We start from the raw sequence: 23,043 nt of genomic DNA, 5'->3' as shown, positions 1-23,043 counted from the left end.
CATGAACGGTTAATTCATCCCATAAATAAGGCTAAATGCTTCCATAAACAGGTAACATAAACTTTTTAATTTTATTTAATAAAACGAAACAAAAAAATAGAATTAAGAAAGAATTAAGAAAAATATAAAAAAATACAAGATTCAAGCGACTATAGAGCTCCTTTACCTATCGTTCAAATGTACACCGTGGTCTTAAACTTGTGTTGTAAGTAAAGTCATGGAGATTTTATGGTTTAAAATAAAAAAAAAAATGTAATCTTGATCTTCTAAACGCTTAAATATTTTCGTGAGTCATTGTATCAATCATCTGTCAATTATCTATTTTTACCAATTTACTACTTGCTACTAACGCATACTTGACAAGGTTTTAAACTCGAATTTCTAAAAAATGGAGTCTCCAACGCAATTCTGTTATTCCTGACTTTCGTCATATTTCAAGCCATAGAATCTCTCTCATTTCGCTTGTATTACGAACTTTGGACCACGGTGTATAATATAATCCGGGATTTATTTATTTTTTCGATAGTATTCTTCCAGCTATCACATTCAGCGAGTGTTACCACTTAATACCAGGATTCTTCAGCCGGTATATTTATACGTGTCAAGCAATTCGAAACGCTCTTATCCCAGTCGAAAAAACGACCGATCTAATGTACGATCCATGGCGTTACGGTCGAAAATTTCGAGCATCTTTCATCGTGTCTGATCGGGCAGACATCGACCTCGAAACAGATTAACTGTAATCGAGCAAAATAGTTGAACCTTTGTCCAAGGATTCGCAAGGATGTCGACCTCACCGTCGGTTCTTTCGTGAACCCCCATTACCTCCTCTTCCTTTCTTCGTCCTGGCATCTCGGCTCGAGCCACGTTTTTGTTCGTTTCTTTTTGTCTTCCTATTTTTTTTCTATCTTTGTCAGCGATGTTTAATTGCTTTGTTCGACTAGATTCCGTTCCTCGATCAAGTTATGTCGTCCACGTTCCGACAGAGCTCCATTAACGTCAATTAAAAGAACGAACGGAAGAAATCCGTATGTGGGCAATACGTTTTATCGCGTGACCCTTTCGAACGATCTGTCGGGATCTCGTGTTGTCGCCTATGGGCGATCCACGTTACACGTTCGATCATCGTAGAAATTGTCGAGATACGATCGTACACTGTCGATCAAAATGTTGGAATTGCTTTGTCGGCTGTAAAGTAAGAATACAAATTACTGCGTAGCGGTGAAAACGACGAGAGATTATATCGTTTGACTGCTATATCGTATGATATAGGTAAATACGTCAAATGGATAAGATGTATGGAATATAAGAATTGGTTACGTGAAGATTGACAGGTCTGAAGACCACAGGAAAAAACATGATAAGTATATTTTTGAGAATTATTTAATTGCAACGCTACTTGCTAATCAGTAGCTAATATTTTGATACAAGCTTTTTAATAGCTGACAGATGTACCAAATTTCGTAACAAAAATATTACGACAATCGACACTTTTACGATGTTGACGAAAGATATATGTATATACTTAGAAATAGAAGCAAGTGAAACAAGAAAAATAAATTGTAAAATATAAACAATTTTAGCTTAATATGTTTTTCTTCTATGATCCCTCTTTCTCCTAGACTAATAACAATTCAGTCTTGAATGCATTAAACAAAATTCTAAATTGACTTTTTATAAATTCGCAGGCTTTATGAAGCACTTGGCGATTTGAAATTTTTGATACGCAGTGTACATATAGATATATACGACAGTTCAGTTGCTCTACAGTTCTCCTGTGATTGAGTATCCGCAGTAATTATGGGTGGAATGATTGACGCTTTGTCGTGTAACGGGATCGGGATGTGAATTTTGATGTAATAATATAATAGTTTGGAGGGACGATCATTTCGGAGGAGATCGTTACCGGCGCGTTTCGAAATTTTGTCCGGGGACGAATAAGACGTTTTTTCCTCGATGTCCTTTGACGTTCTTCAAATGATTAGAATGTATCGATCGATTACATCTAGCTTTTGTTATGAACGCTTTTAATCATTGTATTTAAATTGTCAGAGATTCATGATATACATATGTATCCTGAAATTAATCTTTGTTGTAAGACCAGTCATTAGACAAGAATCTTATAATATGTACTCTAAGTACTTGTTATTCATAAAAGAAAAAGATACAAGTAATCTACTATGTTCTTGGATAATGACATTTCACTATCGTTGCAATTCAACATCGAATATTCCGATCTTTATTTTTATTCTTTTATTACACGTATTATTTTTTCATTAAAATTTTAAGTAATACTTGTTAAAGCAATACTTTTGAGGAATTTTTGAGCATCTTTTTCTCTGTTTTTAATCATTTTTTAACGTGTCTATCTATCTTAGAAAGTTAAATAAAATCTTAATGAATTTAAATCAAATAGAGTAAAATAAAAGAAGAGAGAAAAATTATTCTTCCTATTTTTAAAATAAACATATTAATATTCGTCTAATCCACTGATTAATCGCCTAATCATCATAAACCGCCTCACCTAACTACCTCTAAGTAACTTCACAGGTAAATCTACATCGATCCGTATCCATCTACCTCTAATCACAGTATAGAAATTAACGGGAATCTTTATTGCATTTTTCATAAAGAAAGCAGTAGGGAAAACTGTTTCGCAACGGTGTTCCTAAGGTGGAAAATCGAGAGGTCTGACGATGTGAGTCCGATCGCGGCCAGAGATTCATAACTTTCACAGCTCATAAGATTCAGCTTTTGTATTTAGATTGTTGTTGCGTTGTTTCGCGGAGGAAAAACGGTGCGACTTCGTACCGTTCTGCGAAGAATTCCGCTTTTATTTCACGTTGCTCGTTTTTAATATGATCCTGTAACGGAATCTGAATGAATCGTTAACCACAAGCAGGATGTTTGACCTATCGTAACATTTCCAAAACCTGTCCCTCTTAATAAGGTATGTTAATTAAGTTGTGTCGCAACGATTTGCTGGCTTCCCCTTAATTCGAATCTCGAATTACTTGATCGAATTATAAGAGCTTCTCTCTGTTTCTGTCTTCGCCTTCATGTAGCTATAATGAAACGAAGGAAACGGATGATGTAATTAATGTTATTCAACGTGTCTCGAGAGACTGTGGAATTTAACTTTAATTGAGTTCGTTGTTCGGGTCAAAGACATAGTATTTTATTCGAACTGGTTTTTACGTCATTGCATTTGCTGTACATTTCGATATATTAATTAAATAATATAATTAAAAAGTTTTCATTCTACTAGTTAATTATTTCAACTATTTTTGAGTGCTCTTGATTTTACGAGAAAATCTGCATTATTCAATTTTTAACTATTTTTGCATTTTTTATGTACGACTCGTGCAATGAATAAATTTTAATAGTGAATAAACAGAGAATAAGTATATTTTAATAGCAAGTATATTAACGTCGATTAAAAGAATAAGTTTTTAATTGATATCAAAACATTATCCAACTCGCATATAAATTTTTATTTTTATTATTATTTTATTGCAATTTTACAATTTGTCCAGTGGGACGTTTGGTAAAATATTATATCTTAAATATACATAGAATGTGGATGGTTACCCCCAACGGGGTACCATCTTCGTGTTTGTTAGGTTATACCCTTTGTGAACTCGCATATAAATGAAGAAAAATAGTTTAATGAATATTTCAAGCTCTAATATATATTTTGTTGAACCAAACACGCCTCAAAAAATCAATTAAAAAAAAATACACAACCGTAGATATATACATACAACACCTCCAAATTTAATTCGGTCGACAAAAAATAAAGAAAAATATCTATTCTCTTCTCAAATCGAACACTGACATCAATAAATTTCGTTCGTCGTTAAAACGAGTGGCTGTCCGATTTTTCGAGTCGAATTTCTGCACCCCCAACCGATGGATCACCCTCTTCCCTTTTGTTCCAGGAGCCAACAACGGGACCAGGGATATTATTCCTTCTCAGCAGGATTTCTCCAGCCATTATCGTTTAATGGCCCTGCCGTTAGCAAAATCTATTAACAAGACGGCCGTTTCGAGAACGTTTAGCGTCAGACAAACGCCTCAAACTTTCGGCTAAGCCTTCACCTGCTGATCGTCTCACGGTCACAAGCATAACGCAAATGCTTGTTACGTACATTGGCATTTTAAACGGTTCCTTCATGATATTTAATTATTTTTGCATATTCAGAATATATTATGAACGGTTTGATTATTATGATTTTTCGATCTTTACTAATTAGCCTTTATTTGATACTAAACTAAATTATTAATTAACTTTATTTGATACTAAATGTAATAAATCAATGTTTTTTGTTTTATATTTTCATTTTCTGTACGTGGTATTTAGTATTATAAGAAATACCTACTATACAAAAATCTAGAATATTTTATAGTATATCCTCTGCTATTATTCCACTGAAACATTTTAACTAATGCAAGTTTTATTGGTTCTATATCTAATGGTTTGATCGGTGAACCAAGTAATAAAACATTGTCAAGAATGAATTATTTATCATCATCAGATAATTGCGATTCATCACATCCGTGTTAATTTGTAAGCACCCATAAACAGAGCCGGGTATCTTTCATTTATTCATCGTTCCAATATCTTAGCCTGAACTCCTTTGCTACTATTTAAATCGCCATCATCTTCAAGTTCTCGACACATTTTCCCAGTTGTTGTTTCACATTTCCAGAATTAATTAACAGTAACACTGAAAACTTGCTATTGGTCTCACTTGCTCCCGATATTATCGCCATATACCTATGCCGTATAAATAAATTATTCCATAAACATTACCTCGATTGAGAGCAGCACAATTACGATAATAACGCGTTTTATTACACACTAATGTATACGTATGTATGTATTTTTACCAAATTTTTATCACACGGATCATAAACGGTAATATAATGGAAGAAAACGAGCACGAATCCGCGCACGGTGACTAAATTTAAATCCACGTTCCGCCATTAACGCAACACACTCGAGAGCCTAAGGAATTCCCGGGGTTTAAACGCGCTATTTGTCGAAGATTTAACTGGTCGATTTCTCAAGCTGTTCCTCTGGATAACGCAATGATTTCGTCCCCGTGCTCTCCGCCACAGTCACGATAAAGTAACATAAAGAAATACGGTCGAAATACATTATTTAGCAAGGATCCAATTTGTATAATTTGCGACGGCCGTTGTTAAAATATTGTCTCGAATAAATTTCGCGGAGATCTGCTTTCGTGATTACGGCGTAGCTGTCTTCCCCTCCTTGCTATGCGTTGATCGGTTCCATCGTCGACCAACTATTTACCTGGTCCCCAGCAGGATGCCAGAGATCATTATATGATACTTAACGATAGTCATTAACCACTTTCGTGCACGGTGGCGCGTACGTTTCGGGATGTTATCGTACCTTTAACCGAATCGTTACCTCGCGCTGCTGGAATGTTGCTCGTTCTCGATTCTTACGATTTTTATTCGTTGCCAACGGCAAGAATCGCGTGTTGCGAATGCCTGGTAGCTAGCGTTAGATTGCCAATACTCTCTCATTTTCGAAGGGATGTGGTTTGTAATGCATTGAAGCAGTTGGGACTTTGTTTGAAGCAATTACGCCTCGGACGTAATTCTGAATGTTTCGTGGATTGGCCAGTGGATGGAAAAATTGCCTTATTCTTCTGTTTCAATCTGTGTCTTTCGGGTCTTTGCGTGTTGCGTTTGTCTTGGTACTTTTCGTGTGTTAGTTGCGATTTAGAGTATTGGAGATTGCATGCAGTAAAGGTTTTATTTGGAATAATTTATTTTGCTTGAGGAACGTTAGTTGATTTTGTATGAGAATGATTTCTTGTGAAAATTTGAAGGCTTCGAGTATTATTCTTTGGAAAAGGATCTCTTTATAAAAGAATTCAATATTTTAGGATATTAATAGTCCGTTAATATTTTAACTTATTTCGTAACTAAATATGATGATCTTGGGAAATGCGAAATTGCTGCTGCTCCATCTACTAATTAAATAGCACGTAAATTCTATAACAAATACAATTTTCGTACCATTATATGATAAAAAGCTCCATTATACGCTTAAACAAATCTGTAAGTATTCAGATACTTCCCCGAGCCACTGTACATTGCTCATAACAAAGTATCCAAAAACTGAAAAAGGCGCAAAGCAACCAATGACTCAAATTAAGCAAATTACCCCGTCGCATCGTTTGGCTAATAACAGCGGCAAACTGACTCTCTCTTACAATTACCCCTCGCATACTCTCAGTCACTCACGAGTTCAACCATACATCATCATTCCACCAAAAATTCACCATCAAAGTCTCTTAAAAAACCATCCAGCCTCGTCTCGTTCGGACCACCGGTACTACGATCCTTTCTCTTTCCCTCTCTCACCATAAATTCCGCGACGTGTACCTTTCGTTCCTCCCCTTCGTGCACGACCTCCCGTCGAATTTCTCGATGACCCTGGCAAGGATAGGTGGGTGAAGCTCGCCTGTATCGAGAACGATCTCTCGCCCCCATCTCCTGTCGGTTTCACCTTCCCCCCCACTGTGTGTCTGTTCAGAGCAATCTAAGAGGGCGATCGCGGGGGTGGAGGGCGAAGGGCCGGGTCACCTAAACGCGTAGGCCTCGCGTGGGCCGCCCTCCAAGGGTTCGATAACCGAAGATTCGCGGCGCGAAATTACCGAAATTGCAGCTCGACCTGGCTCGAGTACTTGACCTCACGTGGCCCTCCGACGTTCAAGGGTGAAGTACCTCTGAAAGAAACTGCACGGTTTTATCCGGCTCACCGTGGGATACCTTCCGTACGCTGGAATTATTGAAGAATCGAGAGGAATGAAGTCATAAAAACAGGCGCATTTCCTCCAGTCATTTTTCCGCAGATCGAACGTTGTTCCGGATTTTTTTTTTTCGAAAGATATCTTTCGGGTTCTTCAAGCGGATTTTTTAAGTGGTTCGGTTAAGAGACGATGTACTTATTTTTTAATGTATGTACATTTCAGTCAGAGATCCATTCAACGTTCTCTAATTGGAATTTTGTTTCTTTATGAGAAGAAAAGTGTTAATTGATCGTAACTTCTGCATATCTATTTTTCTGTTCTGTCTCCGATATTCGTTATAATATTACCTTAACCGAAACAAATTATTAAGAATATCTATTTTGTAGGAAAAGTTAAAAGATTATATAAAGAATTTACAAAATTTATAAAATATTTCGATATTCTGATTGATTCTGTCTCCAAATAACAGCCTCAGTTTGAGCAAAAAAATAAATACTTTCCATAAAATTACAATCACAATTTGCACACTAGCATCTTTTAATAATTGATATATTTCTTTCCCTACAGAAAAACAGAATTCAATTAGCTAATTATGCGTGAGAGAATTAAGGAAAAGATAACATGTTTTAATTCATCAGTTCTCTTTATCTTCTTTTTATTTTCCTTCCGCCTGGATAATTGTAATCGTATCTCAGTCATATATTTCCGGTACATTTACTACCCTCGTAAAGGAGGCGTTGCGATCGTATAAATCAATCGGACTTTTACAACATTTATGAGGGATCGTTCTATCAGTTTTTACTGCTTGGGTTGCGTGAATTCGTATTGTCTTATCGTGTTTCGAATTCTATCGCCGGTGGAGTTCAATGATCCCCTTACGTTTAAAACCGCTTAAGGATAATTACATGCATCTATCGTTCGCGTTTTATCGACGCTGGAACGAATCGTCTAACGGACTCGGGTCATTGTGTCGAATATTTCTAACAGCTTCCATGAGACCTGCTTACTTTACGCGGTGCCGTTTCCCGGATTCTTTACACGCTTCAGGAGATCGTAAATTATTTTGTGAATGTTTCTTCGACTTTATGATCCTTCGTGAAACGTTGTTTCGTATCAAACAGCAACGAACTAATTATATGTATTATTTTATCGTATTATCCAGGTTACTATAAATTTAGACTCATTGAAAGAAAATATAGTATTTATTCAAAATAAATATTAGATTACTACAATTTCATCGTTTTATTACATGTGGGTTGAAAGAATTCTTTGAGAAAAATCTATTTATTATAAATACATAATTCTTTCATTAAATTTAAATGGTACTCGTATTTACAGTATTTATTAGTTATTAGAAATATAGAAAAGGTAATTCAATAATAAACGAGCATCTTTGTTTAAATCTTTCCTGTCTTTTTTATTATCAAAATATCTGTAAAAGAAAAGTATTTTGAAATTTTTGTTTTCGTACTTAAAGTAGTATACTCGTTCTCTTACAAAAATTAGTTCACGTAATCTCGTTCCGTACAAGCTCTGATATAATATGAATTTAGTATAAGAACCGTAAGACACATAAACAAGGTAAAATATCGCAGGAAACAAAAATGTTCCGAGTTCTCTATGAAATATACCTGCGGATCTGACGCGTGATTCCGCCAGGAGAATAAATGCAAATGTCCGTGGGATCGAAGTGTAGTACGCGTCATCTTCCGGTGGCAGACGAAACGCGAGTTCCGGAACACGGATATACCGTTAAATCGTTAATTAAGTCGTCCAATTAAAACAGATTCAGTTGTAGATAGAACGTTACCCGAGGAAATAAGTTATGATGTAATTTTATTTTCAAAAGAGATAAAAGAATTATCGATGATCGAAGACGTTCGATGATAATTGCCAAAAATTCTTTTTGATACGTTAATTCGTTCTGAATCGCGCATTCTTTAAAATTCATCGTGTGTATTGTAGATTATTCTGTTATTATCTTTCGATATTTTAATTAAAAACGACTGATCTAAGTATACTGGTTTGTCGAGCAATAATTCAGTTAGGATAATCTAATTAATTTTTTTATAAGTAATCCTCCGCCTCGGTAAAATCGGAATTAAAATGACGGTATTATAATAAAATAATATCGTCGATTAAATACAACCCGATGGTATAACATAAAACGTTATGTATCTATAAGATCGCGAAGAGTCATATTAATAATCACATTATCATTATTAAAGAAGATCCCTTTCTAAAATGCCGTTAATTTCTAAGAACTCTTAGAAACGAATCACATAACCATGATCGCTATAGAACCATAATTAAGAATCGTGTAATCAGCCGCTTATTCAGCAAGCGTTAGAAAGTGAAACAGCACGTGATTCTTATTCTCTTACATATAGAGAATATTTGATCGAATGTACCGAACTAAAAAGCTAAACGTTAAAATATTAAAATATAAAAATGAAAAAGCATATAACGTATAATAATACATATTTTATATTTCATACTTCGCGTTTGATTTCATTTTTCCGCAAGGTTCGACAATCCTCGTGATCTACAAACGAAACAAAAAATAAAAAGCGAAAGAATCAAACGAATAAAACATCATAGAAACTCGTAGGAAATAATGAAGGATAGAATCGTTTAACATGAATTTATCGTTCGTAAAACAGGTCACCGATATTTCAATCGATTCCTTTCTATTCATGCAATATTGATGAATCTCATGGTTCATAGGAAGGAAGAGGATCAAATCAATGGCTGCAGACGCCACGATCTCGAGCATCCCCTAATTTTGCTACAATATCGTCCGTTTAATGACTAATATAAATGCAAATGGCGGAGGTGGATCGGTAGATGGGTGCAGGATCGAGTTTTGATGCGAAGCTGACGATACTTAAAGATCATGGCGCGTGCAAGTAGCTGTTCGCCAGTTGGATAACGGGGCGAGATCATTTGAATATTCATCTATTTGAATAATCAATAATATCGCGAGAATGGCACTCGCGCGAGTGTACGTTTGCAAATATACTTGCCATTCATTGAACAGATTAATCTAAATGTAAATGTCTGTAATGGTAAAATTTAAAATTACACCGCCTCTCGGCTTGGTCGGAACGCGAGGTAACGAACGAACGGCTCTTTCGGTTAACCGAACCTCTGGACCTTTTTACATCGTGTTCGACCGTGCACGTGCTTTGAATTATCGTGATTTCGAGCACGTGCTTGAAATTGGACCGCGCCACCGCTCTCTGCCACTGTTTCCTGGACATCGAGATACATCGTGAAGCATCTGGTATGAACTAGATATCGTCACAATATTACGAGAGAATGCTACTTGTATGTACATTGCTATACATTATGCGATACATTATGTTACATTACACTAAATTATTTTTATTTTAAATATACGTTGGCTAATAGTATTATAAAATTTATTTACTAATGAGTTAGGTTCAAGTATATTAAATTTCGTATTATTTTGGAGCACTCTTAGGTGACTAGAAAAATTTGATACTATGAAAATGAGATGTAGAACCTGATGGAAAAATTTACTTTCATTGGAAAATAAGGACGCGTGCAAATAATTTTTATGGTCACTGTATAAAATATACCTTTCAAATGAAACCTTTTAATTTAATTGCAATCTCCGATTTCATCTCAAGTAACCATATACAGTTAAGAGATATTATCTAATAAAACGATAGTAAATGTTAATTAGTGTAAATAAAGAAGTAGTAACTGAATGTGAATGAAAATTGGCTCCGCGGAGCCACACGATTTACGTGGCTCTAAGTATGTCTGTTCAATTTTTGCATGTTATGGCAAGCGAAATATGCATTTCTAGTTACGTTCTAAAACTTTATTTTCATAAAACATGTTTTATGAAGTGGTAATTATTTATTAGAGGTAAACACGGAACTTGAATGAACGCAGATCTATTTATAGTTTCAGTTTGAATGTAAACTGACCAGAAATTAATTATGTCTATAGTTATATCCGCATTATGTCTTTCTTTATGCCGTGAAAACATTTGGACTCCTTACAGTGTTGTAATTCCAGGAATACGGGTTTTATGTAACTTTAGCTTTAAAATATAAGATATTTTCAGGGGACTCGTTGTCTGAGGAAGATATCAGATCGTCAGGGTCAGACCTCATTCGCGAAGAACTCATAGAATTTACATTATTCTTCACTAGCCTCGACGATTCTGAAAATAAAATGGCGAGCACCTTAAAATAGAAATCTAAATTTAGGAACCTAGAAGATTAAAAACTGTGTTATGAAGAACATTACGGTACATGTATTCAGGTTATGTCACTTACTCGCGAATCAGACCAACATTCTTGTATCCCGTTTTATACGTGCTATTTAAAATCTTTCTTCTATCTTAATTTTTAATGAGAGAGAATTTTTTATAAAGTTTCACGTGTCAAGGAAATTAAAAATTTAATTTCTCCTCTTCTATGTATTAATTCAAAGCTGAACATTACATACATATATATTTTAAAATATTTAAATAATCCATCAACCGAGACAAAACTAAAACATTTCCAACAGTTCGTAGCATTCAAATAAATTAAAAGCCAGATTAAATAATTCCCATTGAAAAGATAAGACGTTTTCTGCCATTCATCCGATAATATTGAATGAACACGCTTCAACATAAATTATTACGATCATTATCTTCGCCAAGAGTATTTTGTAATGTTTCGACACGTCATACAGCCGGTTTCCTGATGACGAGAATCTCGCATAAATGCATTCGTGCAATTAGACTGTTTTTTTTATTGCGAGTTATCGCTCGAAGTGGCTATTGTTACGTTTGTATGATAGCCAGAACGGAGATTCTCAATGTTGTAACTGCTATCGAGGAGATACGATCCGAAACGGCGACGGAACAGCAACATGTTAACAATAACTAATCATTCGACGATTCTAATAATCGGCAATTAGAATGTTAATGGACAATTTTCCTCGTTGAGTAAGTGTTAATCAAGGAACAATTAGATTTCGATGATGAATTACAGAGAAAATAATTATCACGTATGATTTCAATTTCGACTTCGTCGTGTTTGTCTCGGCTGAACTGAGTGATTATGTTGTTTTGCAATTTACGCTTTATTACGAATATCCTCTCGTTTCTTGATTCCGAGTTGTTGATAGTTGCTTCTGACAAATCCGTGTTTTTCGAAAGATTGAAGTTTCCAGATTTCGAAAGATTTAAGGTTATTAAAGTTAAATAAATATATGATTTTTTTTTTTAATGTTTTGAAACTTGTCTTACATAATACATTGTATACGAATTTTGTGCGAATTGCAAGAAAATTTCTACTGCATTGTAGTGTTTATAAAAAGGAGTTGTTTTCTATAGAAGATTGATGAAGATATTTGTGTTTTGTAATATAGCATTATGTGTACGTTTGGTGTATAACGGCTGAGTTATTTATTTTTGTGCATTATACGAATTCTATGCATTTTTTGCGCCATTAATTTTTCTATAGCTTAAAAATAATAAATAGCTTAAAATTCCATTATTGAAAACTCCTGGAAATTCAAGACCTAATGGATCACGTCTTAATAAATGTCAGGTATAATTTTGGCAAATCAATTTGAGAATCTGAATAAAAGTAGCTGGATATTTCGTGTGCAAAGATACTACGGCAATTAAATTATCGGCTGGATTCATCTTCGCGTAGCTTTGGCTCATTATTTTATTTTATTACGTCATAAAAACAGAGGCCAGCGCACGTGGTTTTTTAAATATCTTACTTCCTTTACTTTCACGGACTAGTAAGAAATAAAAAAGAAGCATAAACAGAAAAAAAAAAGAGAAAGAAATCATTAACCTTCGCAGTTCAGATGGCCTTCCTACGCTACGTAAAGCGTAATTAAGGAGTCTAATGCTGGACCGTGACTATAGTGCAGACGTTAAGAAACACATAAGCGTCATAATTTTGCGTAATTTAAGGCTGTCTTCGAGAGAAAAGAGGGATGTGCTTAATTTCATTTATCCGTTCTACGACAAAGATATAAATAATATTTGAGAAAGTGCAGAAATTAGGACGATATATTTTTGCCCATGCTACAGAAAGTTATAAAAAATAATATAACATTTAAGTACAAATATAAAAAATAAAGGTAAGTAAATAATAAGATAAATAAACACATTTACCTACTATTTATCAAATCAATTAAACTCTGTTACATCCAGACAAACTTACCAAATCCAAATCCTCCATGTTCTCATCCGATCCGAGTTGCTCAATCAAAAAATTAATCAAGATCGTTCGCCTCGATATTTCTCCGTCGTTTACACTTCAATCTTCGAGATGAGATCACCAGTAATCACAACAACGATGGTTCGTTCGGAATCACGTTGTTTTAACCCGCATTGATCGCTGAATCATCATTGATGATTCGATCGATTAATAATCCCATTTCGAGTTCCAAACGCGAATCAAAAGCCCTCCATAATGTTCACAGTCCTTCACATCATGCGTACACGATGATAATCGATAGAAATAAAAATTATCCGCCGTGAAAAGAGAGAGATAGGAAGAGAAAAAATAAGCTGTTACGTAAACGAAGGGGTCAGCCGGGGAAAAACGTGGTTGGATCGACGATCGATCGACGATCGAGTAGCGATAAACGTCGATTCTGCGCACTTACTTGACCGGGGACGATGATAATCGAGGTACATAAATAATCCGGCATAAATCATCCTCTCTTTCTATTCTTGGATCATCAGCCTCGCTCGATTCCTGGCACGTTCTTTCTCTTCTCGCATCATCTGAAACCTAATGCTGTAACTTAACGTCCTCGTTAAGTTACATACATACTTCACGATAATGAACACATGTTACTCCTCTACCCCTTTGGGGTAAGCGAGATGAAATTTTGACTTCAGGAATTTTTCTTTAACACTAGAACCACCACACCAGTCAAATTCACTGGTTTTACAATTTTATTTTAAAATTCCTACTTCATGTCACATCTTTTTTCCACAATGATATAGTGACTTTCGCAACGATAACTAAAAGAATAATATAATGAATTTTCTTTTCTTTTCTATGTATTCAAACTGAAAATAATTTTGTATCAAGGCTACTTATACCAATACCAGTCAAAATATCTGGTACTTGTCAAAGTGTAAAAGGGTCTTGCAATTTGTTTATCGAACCCCAATTAACCAGTTTCCTCGTTTTGTACAACTTCCCACACATTTTTTAAATTTTTACTGCGTATCGTTCAATATGATGATATCAGTTATCAGGAAAATTCCGGATCGATCGCTAGATCCTAACACTAAAAACACCACACCAATCAAAATGATTGGTTCTACAATCTTATAAATGTATCAACCCTCGTTTAGGGATCATGGTCCCAGATGGATTAATGATACCTAAAATGTACTACATAACATGGAATTCCTTCTATAAGAAAGTAATAAATCAAGAAATAGAAAAATATTCTATTATTATGTATTTTTTAAAGACCAGTCATTTTGACTGATTTTGGTAGAAATAGCTTCGTGTTAACTATCGATAGTTGTAGTGTTAATACCTTTATTTGTTACTTTGGAAAACTTAGTTGTAAACGTATGATTTTCTTGTCAATGCGCTTGGCACGTAGAATATTTAGTACAAACTGGAATATTTTTTACAAAAAGAAAGAGTTACAAAAATTATATTTATTTTATCAGTCTTTACATATCAGTAGACGAAATAGTCTCTTTGTTATCGCATATATTAAGAAATAATGAATTCCGGTAATATAATATTATATCATTAATAGAGATATTATCAAATACGTCATCCTTTAAATCTCAATCTATAATTTTCCCACTTTATTTATTGTCGTTCGTTCAACAACTTATCAATCTAATCGAAAAATCTTGAATAACAATTATTATAAATATTTCCATAAAATATTTCTCATAAATTCATAGCGAGGTACGAAAAGCAACAACTTTATACTTTTTCATCAAGCTTAAAATCTATTATTTATTTCAATTTGGTTCCCTATCGGTTAACCAATTTAGCACTTTATAATCTTCGTTATTACAAGTAATCGTTAACAGGTTTATCAGGTAGAAATTACACGTCCTTTTACTGGCACGAAACCCGTCGACATTGATCAGCAGCCCTTCATGTACGATAGCCGACGTCAGCTCGTCGACAATCATCGAACAACGAGTAATGAATGACAACACGAAACCCGTTGACGATTTACGAGCTCGTTTAAAAGCCAGCCCGATCCACCACTTAAAGAGTCTTTTCCTTCGCGTGTCCCGCGTGCGTATTCGTAATTCAATATTTGAATTGCAATTAAAACCGATGACTTCACAGTTGAACCGTCAATTTTATCCTTCGGTAGACACCTAGGATACTTATATGAATAAAGCTGAATCCACCCCTTTATTTTTAGTACCCAATGCATGAAGTAAATTGTTTTTTAGATTTATAAATTAATTTATACAGGGTACGGCCGAATAACATATAACAAGTGAGAGTAAGGTGATTCTTTATGAAAACGTAAGAAGAAGATATAAGATAAAACTTTTTCATATAATTCTTCATTTTCGAGACGATCGAATTAAAAAATTTATCGAGTATACTTGAACATGATTAATTTCGGACTGCATAGGAGTAAATAATCGACAGATGTTTATTCTACACGTGGAAGTAAATCGAAAATGTAGAATAAAATTTGTCTACCAGATGCTTTGTTCTTGAGAAAAACGAAGAAAATTTACCGAACGTCTATACCAGTCTAATTCTTAACAAAACGTGATCAAACTCAATTTTCTTGAAAAAATGTAGAATAAAATAGTTTTACTAATTTTGTTTACACACGTACAAGTTATTTGGCCGTACGCTATATATTATTAGATTTCTACTTCTATCATCTCCTTAATTAGATTCACGTGAAAAATATTTGAAAATTTGTTCAAGGTAAACCAGCATACAAAACACACGATCTTCAAAATAGAAATTTAAGGAAGCGATTAAAAATCGGTAAAACGGCACTCGCGTACAGTAAACTACTGCTATATGTAATAAAATACTACAAGTAAGAAATCAGTGTTTGTTCTTATTGTTAGTAAAAGAAAAAGTAATCAACTCGAAAGTTCCAAGAAGCCACTCGCGGCTTCCTTTCAGGCGGGACAGAGAGAAGGAGGTATTTGAAATTCAAATCGAAGGACCAATCGCGACCTCCGGCACGCACCGTGCAAATTCACCTCGCTTTCGACAAACACGCCGAGCTTTCGAACGACGCTTAATGAACACGTCGCAGTCTCTCTACCGCGTTATTACGCGGTCCGCGATCAAAGAACACCGGGGAATCGAGCTTCCGATATAGGAAGGGCGTACTCGATTTTTGTTTGTCGCTCACGGGACCTTTCGCGCCATTTCACGTGAAATCGTTGCCGACTGTGGCTGGAAACGAAGGTACTTATTTTTCGCTTCGACGCTTCACCGACGATTATTTCATTTTGTGCAGTAAGACGTGTTATTTCACGATTTAACATTTATCGTTTTGCATGCGTTTTTATAAATATATTAGTAGATATTTAATACCTGTGTGAAATGCTTGTATCATGATATATGTATAGGTTGAAGAAGTTTTTGTATTTCTAAAAGATTTTCAATCATCGCATTTACGTCAGATGTGACTGACGGTTATTGGAAATTCCACTATAAATAATGTTGCAAGTATCGCGCTTTTATGATGATGCAATAAGTAACGTGTTACAATAAACATTATTGAAGTAGAAACGTTTTTCTAACAAAAAACCACGCACATCTGTAAAATTTTAGTAGCATCGAATTCCTTAAACGAAGTTGTCCATTTTTTTCTTTCCTTATTCCTCAAGTTCTCTAGTAAACAAACCCACAAATTTAACGTTTCGCCACTCGAAGATCCTTGAATATCAATGCTTCCAAAATAACATTTCTGCAGAGGAATTTGAAGGATAATTTTATACGAAACCCGCAATTAATAGAATGCTAAAGCGAAATAAATCGTCATCGATTGGCGAACGATGTTGAATTAAAAGGCAAAATCGATAAACCGAAGTAAACTTGTGAAACGAATCAAGTTACATTCCGTGATCGTCGTTAACACCTGGCATGGTCGACTACTGTCAAGGTGAAGGGTCGTTCAGGCGATTTTCGATGATCGAGCCACCATTCCCCTATCCTCGAGGCGACCAAAAAGAAGAAAGAAGAAAAGAGGAGACGAGTGAACGCGAGGAAATTACGAAGAAGACGCAGGTGTCCCCGCGATTTCTATATATAGAGATTACGGCGCGCGATCGCCAGCAAGATAGAAGCGGCAATAAATTCGATAAATCGATCTGTTCAACGGTGACGACGTGGTGGCGCGCATCCGCGGCCATTACGCTTTTCAGTATCGCACAAAGCGATTCAGGGATGCAAGAAATTTTTGAAATACAGCACGTATTAATATGTAATTATGTTCTGATAATATCGTGATAAAAATCATGATACAAATTTTACATAAAGAAATATATCGAAATTATAGAATAAATTTTTTCTCGGTTTTCCAATAAATCGGCTTTGAAAATTTGTCAACTGTACTTCAACTTGCCCAATTCAGAACTAGACATTCTTAGGAGTGACGTTTCATATGTTACAACACAAGCAATAAATTTTGCAGAAAGGAAAGAAAAAGATAAAAGGAAACACATGCATTAATAAACCACCACGAAATTACATTTCAATCTAACTTAGATACGTTCCAATTGCAACAAGACAAACGCAACATAAAATTCCATTTTAACAAGATATCTAAAACTGAATTGCAACATAGCCACAACAACCAACGCAACGTCCAATTAGAATTTCGTTGCGTTTGAGCGAGCCTGTATTCACGTGTGCACGCAGCCTGATGCATATATTCATGTGGTTGCCGAGGCTGGACCGAAGAGGATTCCTGAGGATGATCTAAGTGCCTGAGATTAATTATTTCGTCGCGTCTAATTAATGTCCGCCGCTCGGTACGTAATTGCCGTGGCGCGTTGTGCATGGAACGCATCGGCCCGGCTGCTTCGGTCCAATCTCGATCGATTATCGAACCATAGCTAGGATTAAAATCTCAGATGTCGAATAAACTAAACGGTGGTGAAGATTTAGGAGACAGGACTGGTAAGCGGAAAAATATAATCGACAATAAGTTGGTTCGATTGAGATAGGAACGGGAAACTCTTACGAAACCGTATACTTATCATTACATTACTGCGGATATTTATGCAAATCCATATCCTTATAAATATAATTAAACAAATGGGACATTGGTAGAAAATTGTTTTACTCGTTAAACATTATACAGAGTTAAACACTGTACTTTTGATATACTATGTATTCTTATAAATTATGTGCATTCTATGCATTCTTCAATTATCCTGGGAATGCATAAGTATTCCGTAGCCTACCTATTACTTTGCCATCATTCCACTTCGAAAGCCATTAAAAATTCCTTTTTTACCACTGCACCGTCATTCTTTAAGAATCCAGCAAAAAACCCACCCTGTTCGTAATGACCTTCAACCAAACAACACACCGAAAAAGGAGTATAATTAAGTTTCCTAATTTCGAGTATGCTGAAAAACCGTAATGCAGTTACTAAAGCATAACCATGTAGCCGACGAACTCAGGGTGTCCCGTGTGGGTAATTAACCCACGGGGTTAATGCTCTGGTGCCGCTTGAAGGAAGTTGGTTCGATAACGAACTCGCGGAGCGGCGTCAGAGGCGGCGCGCGAAATTGAGTTCCGTCCGGCGCGTCTGATATTCCTGTAAATGGGAATTGGTACAAGGCAGGGCGTAATGATTGCCACGAATCGCCATATGTAGCCGATCGGATCGATCGTTGGGTTCGCAGCTGCGAGCGCGTGGCCTCTCGATCCGCCAACGTAATTAATCGGATGCTGGCAATCGAGCAATTTAGTGAAATCAATCTGAGGGTTGGTGCTTCCATGTGATCTACGAGAGCCTTCAGACGCTGAATAAAGATTTAGACGTTGCTTGTTATACGTTAATATAGATGGTTTTATGGTGAATTAAAGTAATTTGTAAGAATCTCATAGGAGGTGTCTACGATTAAATGTCTTGATCGAGTTATGGTAAAACAGGCTTCCTTTCCTCCTCTTGTTGTCTCTTCTTTGTTCTTTCATTTCTTCCCGTTTATTCGTCTCTTTTCTCTTACAACTTTATAACAAAATAACAGGCGAGAAAATTATTGTAACATCTAATTTGGATTTCGTTGAGATGAAACGTTTCATTAAGCGAGTAGATACGATATTTCTCAATTCTGCTGGTTTAGCTGGTAAGCTCGATAGCTGTGATTCAAATCGACAGGTTGGCAAATGGAGCTTAGGCAGATGTGAAATATTAGGCATTCACCTAGGCATCCTCTTGGCGGAAGTGAATAGAACGAAATAAATTGCCGTCTCGAGGACTGTTTATTGCTTGGACAAATTAGAATTCTGTTAAGGCAACAGTCATAGTCGAACAGACATCACAGTTACTTATGTTGCCATAAGTCACGACGCTCAACGGCATTCTCTTAGCCATTTTTGATCGACATCCCTTCGAGGCGCGTTTGTAAATCTGTAAATTTCTTCTAACTAAGACCACGTGAATAAATTTTGCGACAATTGTAATCAGACTCGTCTGGTCGATCAAAGAAACGTTAAAGCTCGCTTATTGTCATTTATAAATATCCACGCGTACAAAAAAGGTCCTTTCTACCAAATTTTTGCAATAAAACATTGTATCTGCGTAAAAGCGTGACAACTACCATTTTTTGGTATTGCAGACTATCTATCAGAGAAAAGATATTTTACTTCTTAAATACGGTGTAATGGAGTTTAATAGCAACCTGTCGAGAAAAAAGTTGATTTGTATTGGTATCGTGAACGAATCGTGCAGGTGTCGTTGAAAGGACAATACAATATAGCAGAGGAAATTATGTATAAAGAAACGGCCAGGATCCCCTGTCGATCGAGTTCGTTTTTTCCAGTACCGTTTTAATTGAACCGATGGCGATCGGAAGCCGTTGATTGAACGTGTCAAACTAGAGACTCGCGTCTTATTGCCATCGAAGAAGATCGAATCAGATAGCTGAGATTTCGATCGATAGAACCTTCCTTTGCTTTATATTAAATTCTTTCTCTCTTTTCCTTCTTTTTTTTATAATACGCTCTAATCAACGTTTTCTTGCGTCTGATATTGCATTTTGGTATTTTATAAATGTTCAATGAGATTCTATGTAATATTTTGTGATGTCCCTCTCCATATGATAATTAGATACGTGATATTTATTGTACAATTTGGACCTTTCATTGCGATTCATCGTCATTTTATTTATGATTATTAGGGACCATTATATGAATGAAACTCTAGTTTGTTTAGCGTTATTTAACCCTTACGGTGTTCCTTAAGGCTTTGCATTTTTTTATTAATTTTAATTAATATCCTACCTTTCTTACCTATCTTATCTTTTAAATAACGTTTAGCTCTTCCCATTTCCTCTAATTCTTCCCGAGCGTCGCATAATTTTAACATTTTCAGAATTTCTTTTCCGTCACTCGATTTATGATGATACATCTCAAGTTTTCACGGTATCAATCATACTAAGTGTTTTCTCATTTCCTATATTTAACGCAATCCCGTTTCACCAGTTCATTATCCTTCTCATTTAATATTCCCACATCGCTCAACAGATGATTATCCCACGCAACGCATTATACTTGCTTCTTTCGTTTAACATCTCGACTCTTGATACCTTTCCAACAGTTTTCTCTTGTTTATTACAAATTGGATCTTTTTGGCATACATCAAAGTTACGTACTAACGATGCGATTAGCGAACATTTCATTGATAGATAGCAAGACCCCTTAAACGACGATTAAATTTTTCTCGTGCAAGTAATCAATTTAGTTTTCGTTTATTAATAACTGGTGTCGGTATTAACGGTATACGGTATAATTCATCTGTCGTTGGAACAAGCTTATCGTTTGTAAAGAGCTTCGATCGACAGATGAAAAGGTGTTGTTTTCCGTTGAAACAATGCAAAGCGAGAATTCGTGTTTCACGTTACAGTTTTGTTAATCTTTTATGTGTGCAGTTTTAATCATTCCATTATTACAAATTCACGCGTGTACTCTGATAAAACGTTTACTGTGATCTAGAGACTCATACACGTGTTTGAGTAAAATTCTGCGTTGCAAGCAACACATCCACGTTTGTGTTCGATATCAGTATGTTGATCGTATGTAGAGAAATATATTGACAATTGAAAACGAGATTTCTCGATTTTCGAACATTTTATATTTTGCTGTTAATTATGTTCTTTCATTAGATTCTTTATTGTAAAACATTTAAACTTAATATCTTGAACGCTCGTTCATCGTTGTTCAACATGTAGCAAAATTTCAATAAAATTCCACCTGTTAACAATGTGTTAAGCACGTATTATCAAATAACAACGTGTATTCAATGAATCTGGTAATGGAAATATAAAGGAAAAAAGAAAAAATTATGGCACTTTATTAGACCTTATCCGATGTCTGATTATATGGGCTCCTATTCTACTTAAAATACGTTCGACTCGTACTTAAAAACACATAATAGATATTTCAAGTTAATTGATGGTAGAGAGAAGTTTTATAAATAAACAGTATGATTCTAAGGATTGAAATAAACTATACAATTGTCACTTTTTTCTTAACATTAACACGTTGACTGTCAGACGAATTTTCCATGGTTTGCTCAAGGCGCAGACGTGAACTTTCCATTATGCGATGCATATTATGTTGAAATATTATTTGCAGCAAATAAAGTGAGTTATAAAATCATGCTTGAAGCATTTTTCGTGGTGAGGGCCACCGGTGACCCCCCACGGCGTTGTAGACAATTATTACGATTGTCCTTTTTTGAAACAATCGTGCTATATACTTTTAATATTTGCTGCGTCGCCGGTCACCGGTGGCCCCCACGGCGCTATAGCCAAATCGAGTGCCGATCACCGGTGACCTCCATGGCAGTCAACGTGTTAATCGAACTATCTTCCAATGCACCATAAATACATCAAAATTTCATAGAACATATATAGAATGAAACTATACGATTCAAATTTAGTTGTATTTCCCTTCAGATTATCAAGGTATCTGCACGTTTAGCTTTTTCCACCAGCAATTATCGCAATTATATCGTACGGTCGATTACGGTAATCGACGGCCAGCAACTTTACCAACTCTCTGTTGATCCACGTTTCTCGCTTGTTCTCCGATCCTTTTTTCTCGTCCAATAAAACAAAGTTATCATTAAAGTCTTTCATCTGTTGCCACTGCAGGCTGTGAGATGACGAACGACCATGCTATAGAGTAGCAATTGCGTTTCTTCGATACGTGGAACGAAGTTCATTAGGAATCGCGAAGAAATGAGCGAACTTCGTAGTTGAATTGCGGAAGTCGCGTATAAAGAAGTAAAAAGATTCTGGTAAACATCGACCACTCGCAATTTCTTCCTTATTCCACACTCTTCTCGTTGAGATGGTTCTTTTCAATTGTAGGGACGAAGTTGGTGTTAGAGTATACGATTTATCTAAGCTCATTTTCTTCTTTCCAATCTTAATGAAGAACGATATTTTTTTAGATATACATAGCGATCTATCTGTTATCGATCAAGTCATAAATTCTACGATTTAAATAATAATAAGCTCGGAGTGGTTTTTGTTGATCAGCATGAGATTTCATATTATCTTCCTGGTTAATAGAGATTGTTGAGTCTTTTGCAACTTTTGGAATATAAGAACCATTTTTGGATTCCTCAACGTTTTACGTATTTAATGATACCTATTGAGATTCGTCTATTTTTCTACGTTTCTTTCATTACAGGTTTAAATTACCTAGGTTTACCTCATCCAACTTAATAATTAATCTCGCTGAGTTTCATCAACTTCGTTTGGTTAATGCCGGTTATAAAATCAATGCTCGAGGCCCGGGTGAAAATTACCAAACTCAGCCAGTAAACTCGTTTCTAACACGGAAACTCGAATCTGAAATGGACTCACGCGAATGTTAATTACATCCCACGTAAACAGCCAGGTAAAATGAAACTTTCAATCCGCAATTTGTCGGTGCTGCTGTTTACGTATACCGGAGATACTTTTGCAAACGCGTAGAAATTCATTTCCGGACGTACACAATTACTATGTTTCAAATTTTAA

General features: G+C 35.5%; 1 protein-coding gene across 2 annotated transcripts in view; it reads left to right on the top strand.

Annotated features, from left to right (window-relative positions):
- LOC122566368 (telomerase-binding protein EST1A-like) overlaps positions 1-23,043 on the top strand; it is a 215,485-nt gene that overhangs the window by 177,453 nt on the left and 14,989 nt on the right. The window contains exon 30 of one of the 2 annotated variants that reach the window (XR_006316483.1): positions 3,942-4,146. The exons of the other annotated variant lie outside the window; for it this stretch is intronic. The gene's annotated coding sequence lies outside the window, so the exon portion shown is untranslated. Of the gene's footprint in view, positions 1-3,941; positions 4,147-23,043 lie in introns of those variants that run through there. 2 annotated transcript variants of the gene reach the window in all.

Source organism: Bombus pyrosoma, linkage group LG3 (assembly GCF_014825855.1).
Source record: "Bombus pyrosoma isolate SC7728 linkage group LG3, ASM1482585v1, whole genome shotgun sequence".
Taxonomy (NCBI): Eukaryota; Metazoa; Arthropoda; class Insecta; order Hymenoptera; family Apidae; genus Bombus; species Bombus pyrosoma.
The sequence above is the reverse complement of the archived record's forward strand: the minus strand, read 5'-3'. Positions and strand labels throughout refer to the sequence as shown.